This window comes from Temnothorax curvispinosus, unplaced genomic scaffold (genome assembly GCF_003070985.1).
Source record: "Temnothorax curvispinosus isolate PA1 unplaced genomic scaffold, ASM307098v1 QBEX01001546.1, whole genome shotgun sequence".
NCBI lineage: Eukaryota > Metazoa > Arthropoda > Insecta > Hymenoptera > Formicidae > Temnothorax > Temnothorax curvispinosus.
This window is the reverse complement of record NW_020211326.1, coordinates 39,162-54,011: the sequence shown is the minus strand read 5'-3', so window position 1 is coordinate 54,011 and position 14,850 is coordinate 39,162.

Sequence of the window (14,850 nt, the reverse complement as noted above, 5' to 3'; positions counted from 1 at the left end):
GTGTTGCTGACATACTGCGAGTACAAATGCAAGCAGCCGAAGTTGCCATCAATAAAGCCTCTTTAGAATCGTTAAACGGAATTTCGTCGAGCATGAAAATGAAAATTGCCAAAAATAGGATTAATTTAAAAAAACTGAAAGAGGCCTACATGCAAGGTGGTGACGAAGGAGTACGGTTGTTGCTTGGAGAAGATGTACGGGGCAAACTTCGAGTAACAAAAAACATAAAAATTTTGAAATCTATTACGCACCAATTTGCAATGTAACAAATATATACAATATGTATATGCTCAATAATAATATATGCAGAAAATATAAACTATAACCTGTTATGTAAAATAAATTATTTATGCGTATCTATGTTTTACCTAACTGTTAATTTTTTTTAAATTAAAATTTTAATTTATATTTTTATATTTATAAATTTATTTTTATCTTTATATTTATATTTTTATATTTATATTTTTGTTTATATTTATATATTTTATTTATATTTTTTATGCGATATATATTTTTGGATTATTTTTCTTTTTTAAAACATAATAAATAGTTGATAATAAACCGTACGTAATGAACTGAAGTGTGACATGAGCGCACAGCTTGCGGCGTTGCCAAATCATTCCTTGAAAGTCGCCATTAAAAATATGCATCTATAAATCACATTTCAAGTCAACTTTTAACATAAATATTTTGTTTTGTTTATATATTCGGTGACTCTGTATTTTTATCGGCACTATCGAAAGTATAGAGTTTAGCGAATATGTAGCGCAGTTAATATTTAATATCTTATATTATTTGATAAACAAATTATTACATTGAAATGTGGAAAATAGACTTTTCCGATAACGTCACATATAAAATATCGAATTTTCAAAGTCATAATTCTTCTTTATATGTTCGGTAATGTGGTTTAATTTTTTTTCTGGCGTAAAGATATGCATTTTAACTTTCTCGTACAAAAAAATCAGTTAATTCTTAAAACTTTGGTGTCATGAAAGGAATACCTTAAACAAACGATTCAATAATTACTTTGACTTTTCGTATCAGGTAAACGGTGCTATTTTAGCAACAGTTAGCCATCCATTCTTTAAGCTACGTTGGGTACCAAAAGAAAAAAGAAATTATGTTAAATAATTGCTTGTTAATGAAGCTGAATCTTCACTAATCCGCGTGTCAAAAACTCGAAATGATTTGACGAATGTATCCGAACCCGAAGCCATACGCAATGAAAGCTATTTTACCTTTGAAAGGGGATTATCTTCGAATAGAAGTGTTGTAAACACCTCCGTAAAAATACGATTAAACCACAATGTCTGCAGTATTTGCAAAGTGAAGATACATGTTTAGACTCGCTTAATGCATTTCCTACGATTAAAGAAGTTTTTATAAAATATAATACTGCGCTCCCGTAGCGGCGTCGTCTGCGCCAGTAGAACGCTTATTTTCTTATGGAGGTTTGATTATGCGTTCCAATCGTCGAAGCATGCACGATGATACCTTTGAAAAACAATTGCTGCTAAAATCAAACAGGGGGCTTAATAAATAAATTTATAAAATGTATGAACATACCAAAATAAAGTGCATATATTAGGAAAAACCATTTTGCATTTGAAAATCATTTAAAATACCTATTTACCAATTTACATTTAAAATGGATTTAAAAAACCCATTTTACATTTTGCTTTTTAAATACATTTTTTTAAGTATTTTACATTTAACATTTTAACCCTATTTGGTCACACTTTCCGAGAATCCCGTGCCGGTCCACTGGGTAAAATACACCCAGTGAACACAACGCAACATGTAACGTACAGGTTAGTTGTAATTTCCTACTCAACAATATAAATGCAATATAACACACGTGTTACATTGCATTTATATAACACACGTGTTACATTGCATTTATATTGTTGAGTAGGAAATTATAACTAACCTGTACGTTACATGTTGCATTGTGTTCACTGGGCCCAGCGTGTTTGCACGTGTATAAAAAATTGTAGGTGACCTTAAAAAAGAAAAAAAAATATCCTGTTGTAGTTTGTCTTCCTTAAAAAGACTGTATAGGTTTGATTTGCAAAAAATTAATTTAACATATGTAAAAAAATTGTTGAAAACAAAACAATCGGAAAGTGACTTTTCACAAAAACTAATGTAACCTTTTCAATTTTTAAGATATTTTAATTTTTCAAACGGTTTTTTCATCCTCAGATGACGCACTTTTTACTAATTATTGCAGTTTATGCGGCTGTTCCAAAAAGTATATTGTATTTGAGGTTATAAAAATGCGATTTTTTGCGGAAAAAAATGCCGAGAGAGAACTAACGGGCCGAAAAATATACCACCGACGGGGATCGATACTTGAAGGTCCCAACTACCTGTAGATGGCGGCATAAGGCCCATTTTCATTAGTTTACTGGGTCGTTTTCAAAGTCAAAAAACGCTGTGTATTTTACCCAGTGTGACCGAATAAGGTTAAATGCAATTTGAAAAGCATTTTACCCAGCTGGGTACTTTTACATTGAGCAGAAAAGATATTGAAGAGATTCTCAACACGCTAGGATTGGAGAATGCGAAACCCTCGAGCATTCCCATGAACCCTGAATACCTGAAGCAAGAAAGAGGACAATTACTTGAATGTAATAATGCATATCAAAAGTTAATCGGAGAGTTTTTGTATATTGCAGTACATTCTAGACCGGACATTTCAGCAGTCGTGTGCATATTAGCACAGCACGCAGCATCACTATCAGAAGAAGATTGAATTGAGGCCAAGCGAGTTGCAAAATATCTACAAGGAACAATCGACTTGCAATTGAAGCTGGGACTAAACAAAAATACTCAATCATTGAAGTTGGTGGGATATGCGGACGCGGATTGGACACAAGATAGGCTGAATTGAAAGTCAAATAGTGGCTTTATATTTACATTAAACGGAGCTGCAATTTCATGGAGCTGTAGAAGACAGGAGTGTGTGGCACAATTTAGTACTGAAACTGAAATTATTGCTATGTCGGAAGCTTGCAAGGAAATGAGATGAATAAAACAGCTTTTGTCAGATATTAAAATCAACATTCAAAAGCCAACTGTGATGCATGAAGATAATCAAAGCTGTATCAATTTCCTCAGGAATGAAAAGTTTAGTAATAGAACTAACCACATATCGATACTAGATATCTATTTGTCAAGGATCTAGAAAGAAGAGGTGAGGCATTTTTCAAGTACTGTCCAACAGAGTACATGCTAGCGGACCTGTTTACGAAACCTTTGCAAGCAACGAAGTTCAAGCACTTGAGAAGTAGAGTTGGACTGTTGAACGTGACTCTGACAAAGCATTGAGGTTACTATTGTGGGAGTCTGCTATTGAGAGAGGCTGCCGTCGAGGGAGGCTGTTGGATCCTACGACCGTGGTGCGACGGCATCTATCGGAACAGAGAGGAACTAAGTCCTTGGGAACATGCGCATTAGCCTTTCTTCTCCAGCACACGCCCCCTTCTTCTGTTCACTCACTGTCTGCTAGTCGATCTTTTGTTCTGTATAGCAGCACATTTTCATAAATATTTAGTTACAGTTTCAATTATATTCAGATAATATACTTATTGACTTTATTATCTGTGTCAGATTTCTTTATAACAACAATAACCTGTTATAAACACAGTTTGCTTGGCAGGTTTATGTAAATAATTGTACAAAGACTTTTCTAGAACGATTGTATAATTTCAAGAACGCAGGACAGACTTTAACGTACAACGACTTAAAAGCAGAGAGCAAATCAAAGAGAAAGTGCTATCAACATAGAAACTAAAACTATATATAAAACTATATATAAGAAAGGAAAGTTACACTTCCAACGACTGTAAAAAGACATTTTTTCGTCATCTTTTAGTTTTATGTGCTGTCTGGGTAGAGTATCACCACTTCTAATGACCGTTATATCTAAAAAGTTTAATGAGTAAAACTCCACAATTAGGACCTATACGAGAAATCAATTGGGAGGAGGTAAATTTTATGTATTCTTGCCCCTTAAAAATTGTTGATAAAAGTTGGAGGTCGTTTACAAACTTATTACAAAGTTATTAACAAAGAAAGTATAATAAATAGATAGATAATGGATACTTTATTACCCCAAGGGGTCTAAAAGGGCGTTTTATAGGGACGTACCCAACCCTGTACAGTTTTACAACATCTTTTTCAACATCTTTTCCAACATACAACATTGACGTTTTGAAGGGACGTACCCAACCCTGTACATAACTCGTGCTTCCTATCCCGTCCTGGCCATAGCGGCCTCATACATTCTTGTTCCCTCCCTCCCTTTCTCGCCCCTTATCCTTTTCTTCTCCCTTGCTACACCCTTTTCTTTCCCTACTCCTCTATCTCATCCTCCTTTCTCGATGGCGCTGAAGTTGGAACGGAAGTCCAAATCTCTCGCTCTTCCTATCCCGACCTGACCAAAAAGGGTGTTTTGTAGGGACGTACCCAACCCTGTATACAAATTCTTATAGCATCTTTTCCTACAAACAAACAAACAAACAAGCGAGCAAGCAAGTAAGCGACAAACAAAGGCGTTTTACAGGAACGTACTCAACCCTGTTCAAACTTTTAGCATCTTTCTTACCCCGGCCTGGCCATGCGGCCTCTTACATTTTTGTTCCTTCCCTCCCTTTCTCGCCCCTTATCTTTTCCCCTCTCCTTCTCCACACCCTTCCCTTCTCCTCCTTCTTAGCCTGCTTTTTCTCCCATTCCTCCCTCTCCTCACTCCACCTCCACTCTTGGTCTTCTATCCATATTCTCGTTACCCTGACTTTTCTTTCTTTCGCCCTCTCCTCCTTTGCCTTCTCCACAATCCTCCACCTCGTCTTCCTCTCCTCCATCGTTTCCTCCTCCGCTCTCTCTCTCGAACGTTCCCCTTTCTTTCTTTCTCTTCCTTCGCCCTTTACACCCTTTCTCTCTTCCTGCTACCTCTTTGTCTCTCTTCCCCGCTCCTGCGTCACCCCGTCACCCTTCTAGTCTCGTCTCTCTGCTCTCCAATCTCTGATTCTGCTTTCAGTCCGTTCTCCCGTTTTTCTTCACCTTTCTCCTCCTCTATTATTCTCCCCTTGCCTTCACCTACTTCTTTTCTCCTTTTCTTCCGATTCTTTCTTATCTCTCCTTCGTATCCACTGTCTTCACCTCTCTCCACTCTTCCCCCTCTGCTCTCTTCTCTTCGCCTTCCACTCGGTCCATTCCCTCCTCTATCCTTTCACCGATCTTCACTCTATATACGCTCTCCTCTCGCCTCTCTTCGCTCATCCCTTTTTACTCTCCGTATTCCTCTCTCTCCGTTTTCTCCCCCGTCCTTCTCTCTCCTTCTTCTTGCCGTGCGGCGGCCGATCTGTCCAGCTCTCGCACGCTCGGCACCTCCTCTCCTTCCTCGTTCTACTCCTTTGTCGCTTTCTCTCCTTCTCTTTCTATCACCTGTCTATGTGGCCGGCCCCCTCGATCGTTCGATCCATCGATCTGTCGAGACAATTCGCTGCTCCGTTCCGCACCTACCGCGCCACCATCGACAATTCCTCTGTTTCGTGTCAGGTCGATCGATCGCCCGATCGATACTCCATGCTGCCAACTCGATCAGCTCCCTCGTCATGTAATCTGGGCTGCTACCTCCGTTTCTTCAATCCCGCCCTTCTCCCTAACCTCACTTTTCATGTGCTTCTTCACTAACGTTTCCCGTCTCCTCCAGACCACCTTCCGCTTCACCTTCAATCTCCCGTCTTCTTTTTGCACTCCCCTATCTACTCCCTTCATCCAACAGCTTCCTCACATCTCAAATCTCTCCCTTCATCTCCTTTTACTCTCCTACCACTTATCCGCCTATTCTCCCGCCGAGGGCTTCGGGGGACTTTTCAAAATATAATGAATAATAGTATGTAATTCTATAATACCGTATATAGATAGTGGGTTCCGCCCTCCCTTGCGAGGGGGCTCCACCTCCGAAAAACTAACCAACCCAACCCAATTGTTGTGTGGATGAAAAAGTGTATATGTGATCATACATGTGTGGTCTATTATTCTAACCAAAAATGAGGTCTATTATTGTACGGTTTGGGCTTTCAACTTTTCACACAAACCAAGGTCCATTCTCATCCACCCCTACCTACAAGGTAGCTCCTTTCCCGCCTACATGTGTACTGTCTATCCACACATATCAGCAAATTACTTCCCTTAGCACTGACACAAACTACTATATTTCTTATACTTCTTTTATTAATAACTTCTTAACAAACAACGAACGACGGGAAAGGTCAATAACCTTGAACTCCTTAAAGGTCAAGGTTAACATTAAAGTCGAAAAGTCATTTGGGGGTGGTTGTATAAAGGAGAATATTTACCGCAATTTCTTGTAACTTAAATTATTTTTATAAAAAATACTGTCTCTTTATCTTTAAAATGCCTTTTCGAAGATTTTTCTGCGACAAATATTACCAGAGATAATAATTTTTTAATTTAATGATTTCTTCATTTTTTATGAAAATTGTATTGCTTAAAACTTTTGCAAAAAGAAATATTTTGAACAAACAAAAAAATGCGTATCTCCTTATTTTATGTATATTTCATGTAAAAAAAGTTTTAATCGATTTAAAAAATATGAGGTCATTTCTCGTCCGATTTGATGTGGAATTACCTATAACAAAATACTAAAATTATGAAATATAAGTTAACATTGAATTTTTTTTTCATAAACGATAATTCTTCCAGGTTATACAACAGAGATACAAGAATTTGGGTCCTTTAACTTTTCACGAGATCGGAGTAGCCACCTTATTCTTTATGTGCGTGTTTCTTTGGATATTTCGCAAACCTGGCTTTATCCGTGGATGGTCGGAAGTGATTACTGACATGTTAGTATTTTAATATCGTAACATATGAAATACGAATAATTATTGTAAAAAAATTAACGTGCAGAGATGTTAGAGATTCAGTGCCAGTGATACTTGTCTCCATCTTGATGTTTTTCATCCCGAAGGATCCTAGCTTCATTTACAGTTATAATCAAGATCGTAAGAAATCGAAGAAATTTTATTAAATCTCAAAATGTTGATTTTAAAAATAATTGGATTATAATTCTAATTATTACAATTAGTCCAGTCAAAATACGGAAAAAAGGGGGGTACTTAGAAAAAATTGCAACACAAGGTTTTATTACGTCATTGTGTTCAGAAAAATATACTGAACAGCATATTCAAATTTCGCCATTTTCCGCTATCCCTAAGTTTTTTATTAACAATTTATAAACAAATTCGTTTTTCTCCACAAATACAATAAATTTGAAATTTTTGTAGAGATCAAAGTTGTAGAGCAGACACATATCTACAAAAAATGTTCTTATGAATTTTTTGAAATATCTCATATTATTTTAGATATTTGCAACAAGAGTTACTAGGCTACGCGCGGAGCGGAGCGGAGAGTTCTAACAAACACACGGCAGTGTCTACCGGTCGCTGCTAGTTCTCTAGGTTCTACAAGGAACTTGAGTAGCGGTTCTTGATACTAGTATATGTGTCTATGCATACACACACAATATATATATATATTGTGACGTTGCGGCTCGCCGCACCGTCGCGGCGCCCCGCCGCCGTCACAAGGCGCGGAATTTCGCGCCCAGGGATGGACCAGGGAGGCAACGACGAGATCTCCAGGGGTCGTATTTAATCGCGTTTCCGCATTCTGATTACTTTCTTTTGTTTTTTTTTTATGCAATGTAAAATGCGCGGCACCTCACCTACACTACGGCAAACCTTCGAGGGAGTATTTGGCGAAGGAAATCAAGGACGATCGATAACCAAGGAGGGGTGGCAAACGCGGAAGCAGCAGAAATCGCGGGCTGGCGAGAGCAACGCGGCAGGCGGGCGGCACGTGCGGCAGCGACGGACTAGGCCGCCGATAGCGGGGCCACAAGCGCTTGGGTGAACACCCGGCTTCAGCAAATGATCTCCACAAAACACCGACCCACGGGGTGGCTGGCCACCGCCCCAGGGTCACACCGGAGGCACACCGGCACGAGCGAAGTTTTGTCCGCCGCTAAGGACAAAAATTTGAGGAGTCGCACGCCGCCGAGGGACCGTTGCCCGAAGGATCTCGTATCGACAGCACTGCGCCGGGACACCGCGGGCTTGCAAGCTCGCGCCCGATTGGCTCGCGCGCCCCTCAGGAAGGGGTACCGTATCGATTCCGCAATCGAGCGGGTTTAGCGTTTCACTCTCTGGTCGTCCGTCGGCGAGATACGTTTTGTAAGATACGCGATAGCCACCCCGAGTTGGGTATTTCGATAATTATCTGGCGGATCAAGGATCGTCGGTGGAAGGTGACGGCGAGGAGCCCCGGAGGAGGCATATCACCGGTGAGGTTGCCCGTAAATCGCGATATGTAAAGCCACGACACCGCCCTCCGGTGCACGCTCTCGCTCGGGATAACGCATGTCAAGATCGAGTGTAATTTTGCGGTCGATAACGAGAGCGAAGGGCCTCGGGACGGTATCGTGGCCGCGGAACCGTAGTACCAGCGTTATGGCGAATCCCTGGAGATCGCGATAGGCGTTAATGAGTTCGATATCGCGAGTATATTGCGTTGTCCTCGCGACCTTGGTGTACGGCCGCATACGGGCCGGTATTTCGTCAATTGCGTTACCGTTTCTTCGCGTCGGGAAATTCTTGTGTTCGAGCGTCGGTGTTAGCGTATCGATTCGTGTTCGGATCTCGTTATTACGGGTTAACAATTGTGCTCTCGCGTTGAGAAACGTTGCGTCCGGTATTACTTACGTACGTCCTATGGCGTCCCTGCTCGCGACAACTTCGAATTTTACGTTGGGATATCGATGGCATTGTTAATCGCGGTCGAATGTCGTTCCCGCCGATTGATTAATTATGTTAGACTTGTACTCTTGTTAAGAAATTACCGGCGTTCACACGTTTCGTGCGTTTAGATGTTACTTGCGTAGTTCTTCATGGCGTTCCGTGATTATTAGCGATATCGCGACTCTAGTATTGATTTATTGAATTTATCTTGTGTTCGATCGAAGCCGGATGGATAAATGTTGTTATTTTCTCGACAACCCGTACTCAATAAATGTTATTTTCTTTGTTATCTGACTGAGTATGAAATTAACGTGTCACCCCGCCGAATATCGCGCTGCCCTTCATTAACCCCGCCCGTGATTAGGTCAAGCTAGCCGATTCCACGCACCTCCACACTTCGTTCTGCGTCTCGTTTAGGTTTTCGCGATTTCGTGGACGCGAATGTACGCGTTTGGCGCCCAACATTCGGAATATTTCGTGGAGTATCGGAGGTGCGAGGAAATCACTGGAGAGGCCCACCATCCCGTTCTCCTAAATCCTTTTGATCCGGCCCACGTCCCGGAGCGGTCCGGGAGAGCAAAAAGTCGTGACAATATATACATATATGGGACAATCCACGTCATTTTTACCTCCGCTCTATCCAAAATTGGTATGGACAAATTTTAATGACTAAAGGCGGAAAATGTTCGTCTTGAAAAGAGCTTTTAAAAGGCGTGTGGCATATATGCGCAATTCAACATGGCGTCATGTTGAATCTGAAATTTTGAATTTATCCCTTTAAGCAGCCATAACTATGACGCCATGTTGAATTGCGCATATATGCCACACGCCTTTTAAAAGCTTTTTTCAAGACGAACATTTTCCGCCCTTAGTCATTAAAATCCGTCCATACCAATTTTGGACAGAGGGGGTAAAAGTGACGTGGATTGTCCCATATATGTATACACTACCCTCCATAAGTTTGAAAACACTCTATAAAATGCAATATACAGAAAATAGTACATAATAGTACATATGTTATCCAACAGGCTTTTAAAATAAAGAATTTTCATTAATTTTTACATTCTTCAAAGTAACCACACCTTTTGCTTTAATGACTGCCTTGCATATTCTCGGCATACGGTGGATCAACTTTTGGAGTTCAGTCGGGATACGTTTCCATTCTTGCTGGAAAACTTCCCAAAGGTGCACCTGTGACTTGTGATTCGCTGTTCAACAAATTCAACTTCGAGCACTTCGGTGTCGCGAAATAATCATCCGACATATTTTCGGCATGTACAAGTGTTGCAAGTGTCCCAGGTGGAAATATATATGATTATTTGAACGTCTTACGATATATTCATACCAAAAATCTGCACAGATCGCTGCCGTGCGACTATTTATCTGTAAATAGTCGCACGTACGGCATCTGTCATAGAGTGTTTCCAAACTTATGGAGGGTAATGTATATATATATATATATATGTGTGTGTATACATAGACACATATACTAGTATCGAGAACCAACTCAAGTTCCTTGTAGAACCTAGAGAATTAGCAGCGACCGGTAGAGACTGCCGTGTGCTTGTTAGAACTCTCCGCTCCGCTCCGCGCGTAGCCTAGTAGCTCTTGTTGCAAATATCTCAAATAATATGAGATATTTCAAAAAATTTATAAAAACATTTTTTGTAGATATTTGTTTGTTCTACAACTATGATCTCTACAAAAATTTCAAAATTCATCGTATTTGTGGAGAAAAACGAGTTTGTTTATAAATTGTTAATAAAAAACATACTTAGGGATAGCGGAAAATGGCGGAATTTGAATATGTTGTTCAGTATATTTTTCTGAACACAATGACGTAATAAAACCTTGTGTTGCAATTTTTTCTAGGTCTAATCGTATTTTGACTGGACTAAATATTGTATAATTATTTTTTTTTTAATGGAATAGCTGAAATAAACTCTCAAGGAGTAAAATTTGAGCAATAAAAATAAAAAAGTAAAAATTTGAGTAGTACAAGTAAAAACTTTATTAAAAGTTTATTACTTTTATTTATTTATCTCAAAATATAGACTTTGCATGGATTTCTTTTAAATAAACTTGCATTTATGATTATGCTCACATAATTGCAAACTTCGCAGCCGCCAAAAGACCAAAAAAATCCTCAGAAGGTTTGATTACGTGGAAGATAATCGAGACCAAGATGCCATGGAGTCTGATGTTTCTATTGGGTGGCGGTTTCGCGATCTCGAAAGGAAGTGTTGCATCTTGTATGGCAAAACGAGTCGGTGAAGCTCTAGTACCACTTCGTTATTTACCACCCATTGTAATACTTATTATAGTGTGCCTCTTCGAAGGCTTTATAACAGAATTTACGTCAAATGTGGGCGTGGCAAATATCACTCTACCAGTAATAGCGCAGATGGTAAATTATATTCGCACGTTTAATAAAAAGGCAAAACTCCACAATTATGGCCTATACGAGAAATAGTATTAGGGAGCCACTCCCAATTTGCATAATTTTCTAATATGTTATCAAGGACATGATTCTGAGTAACTTTTCCTTATAACTTAATTGGTGGTCATTGCTTATTTAAAAATTACACAGGCCCACAAAAAAAAGTATATTGCTCTGGGGTTGAGACCATATTACTCCTATGTATTTTGACCCGCTTTAAATGAAGGTGACTGACACAAATGTGTTTGTGCGTTTACTAATAAAATTCTGGTTGGTCTTGACCTGAGACAAATCATATTTTTTTTTTTTAAGCCTTTACCACTAAAAACGTGGTTTTTTACGGTTTTTTGAGGTTATCTCTGAAATCCACTGATCGACCCCTATTTTTTATTGCAGATTCGTGTTCAACGGGTCAAAATACATAGGAGTAATGTAGTCTCAAAACCCCAGAGCAATATACTTTTTTTTGTGGGCCTGTGTTATGAACAAAAAAGTTTGAAAAATATACAAATTTGTGTCAATGCTAAGGAAAGTAATTTGTTGATATGTGTGTATAGACAATACATATATAAACGGGGGATGGACTTTGTTTTGCCTGGAAAGTTAAAAACCTGAACCGTACAATGATAGACCTCGTTTCGCCCTATAAGCAGAGGTGGGGTAGGGTGGGGTGGACCTCGCTTTGCGTGGAAAGTATAATGCTGTCCAGAAAATCATTCATGCGGCGCGAGGTCCACCTCACCCCACCCCACCTCGGCTTATAAGGCGAACCAAAGTCTATCATTGTATGGTTCAATTTTCAACTTTCCACGCTAACTGAGATTCATCCCCACCCACCCCTGCTTGTGCGAAAGGGGCAGCAGCTCTTATATGTGTACTGTTCATACATATCAGCAAACTACTTCTCTTAGTATTGACACAAATTCGTATATTTAAAAAATTTTTTTTGTTTATAACTGTTACGATAGTTAGTCCGTAAACTCATTTTCTTGGAAACCTCATAAAATTTGAATAGTATATTAATGTAAACACAATTTACCTGTGCAATTAGAAAAAAATTTACCGTACCAAATTTGAGATAATTAAAATTAAAGTTAGTACATTTTACATGTATTACAGATACGAAAACGCCTTCCGATACCACGTTTCTAATTGTAGCGATCAAACTACTCTTGTAACTTTTATGAAAAACAAGAAGACAATAGAAAAGATTTGTAAAAATATACTTAAAAAATACAAGACCTTTGACCGTCTAGTTTCAAAGTAATTGATATATATTTAAAGTACACAATTTATGATACTAGCGGTGGACGCATATGACAGCTAACCTTTGAAGTTAGCTTTGAAGTAAACCTAATCTAAAAGCACAATTTAGTGTCTATATACATGTACATATGAGATTCTTACACACACATGCGTAACGCGGACAATCCCAGCCAAATAGTATATGTCATTTGTCTATTATTAACTTTTTGACAGTATTGTCACGGACTAACTACCTTAAATAAGCAATAAACGCCGATTAAGTTATAAGGAAAAGTTACTCAAAGTCATGTCCTTGATAACACCCAGATAGCAACGTGTCTGCATTATTGCTGGCATGTTGCCGACAACATAGTATGTGTTGCTATCAGAATTGTGGCAACTGAGTCCGCATTTGTCGACAAGTTGATGTCTTCACAATATAACAATTTTGTATAGCAACTTGCCAGCAACTTTTTGGCAACTTATGCTGCAGTATAAAATCATCTCATTTAAAATTCGAGCTGTTACTGTCATGTTGCTGTAATAATTCATAGGATCACACAATGCTGTCATATTGTTAGCAACGCGAAATAAATTTGATGCTGCTCTCTTGCCGACAAATTGCTGGCAATACATATATCCAATTGCCTGCGTGTTGCTTCAAATATTAAATTACTCGAAATCAATTGAAGTAAATGTACAGCAAGTTGCCAGCATTATAAGCAATCACAGGTTTGCGCGATTTTGCTCAGACACACTTTGCTATTTGGGGCATATTTCAAAATTATGAGAATTGAGAGTGGCTCCCTAATACTAAATATTTACCGTGAGATCATACATGTGTGATCCACCCACACAACAATTAGGTTGGGTTAGGTTACTTTTTTTTAAGGTGGAGCCTCCCGCAGAGGCAGGCGGAACCCACTGTCTACATACGGTATTATAGAATTACATACTATTATGTCCAATCCCAGGATTAGGATAAGAAAACTGGGAAGCGAAGGAAAGGCTAACCAGAGGGGTAGGGGTAAGGAAGGACGCAACCAGACTTACAATGTCGCTCGCAGGTAAACGCTCTGAAGCGCGTGGCGCGAGCCAAACGCACTTTTAATGGCTCAGAAAGGGTCAACGTCTGTAGAGACGCTAAGACGCCTTCCGTGAGCGGTGCGATCGTCGGTCCTCTTTTGAGTCAGGGAATTTAATCTTTTTAACTCAAGATCGGACCTCGTGCGATTTCGAGAGAGAGGTATAAGGTGTGAGGTCTTAATCTAGCAAATAAATGGTTCTTGCGTTTTGTTTAAATAAGATACATTTATTACATAAGAAAAAAATTAATTATCTTGAAAAATACGCCGTATATACTCGCGTGTACAGTGCATACGCGTGAGCGCTGAGACTTTCCTAAATCCCTAGTCAGTGATTCTAGAGACCATCGAGTTCAGCAATTACGAGCACTGCGTTGCTCGCCCTCTCTCTCAAGTCCGTGATTCGACACGTGTAACACGCATAGTTTTTGCTCAACAATAAATTTGCCAGTTTTCCAATAATTACGTAAATTCACATTTGCTCAATTCCCAACAGGTTATGGGCCCAGCACGCCTCACGCCTGGAAAGTGTAGAAAGCATTTTTGAGTGTTTCGCGAATATCTGAGGGTGTGAGTTTTGTCGCGACTGGAAGGATACCGTCACTGCTGTGAGGTCGTGTGTGCACGTGATCGAGCGTGAGGGACAGCCTGGCGTGCACGTGTACAGCGGTATCGTTCAACCGTCCGATCGTGTGAGTTCGGCCGCGTACGTATAACGGGTGGCACACGCGTATGAAGACAGTGGAGAGCGCAGTTGTTGTCTAAGCTTAGACCAATGATGGGTGAGCCGACGCAAGTTTCGTTTGTACACAAGTTGAACAACAGCAACTACAAGCTATGGAAGTTCCAAGTAGACGCTGCTCTGCGTGGAAAGGGGCTGACAAAATATGTGACGGAGGTCGTGCCGGCCGGTGCGACAGCGGCACAGCAAGACGCTTTTGACATCAACGATGGCAAAGCAATGCCTTTACTAATCTCGCCCCTCGAAAGTAATAAAGCGCAAAACGTATTCTGACGTGTTCAACGGCGAAGCAAATCTACGATAAACTCGGCGCAATCTATGCTAAGAGAAGTGAAGTGAGTGTTATGACCCTCCACGAGGAATATTTTGCGTTAAAAATGACCGAGGGCGAGTCAGTTACGACCTACGTATCCAAAGTCATGAAGCTCGCTTCGGAGATTGAAGATCAGGGAGAGAAACTATCAGACAACATAAAAATGTCAAGAATCATCAGTAGCCTGCTGC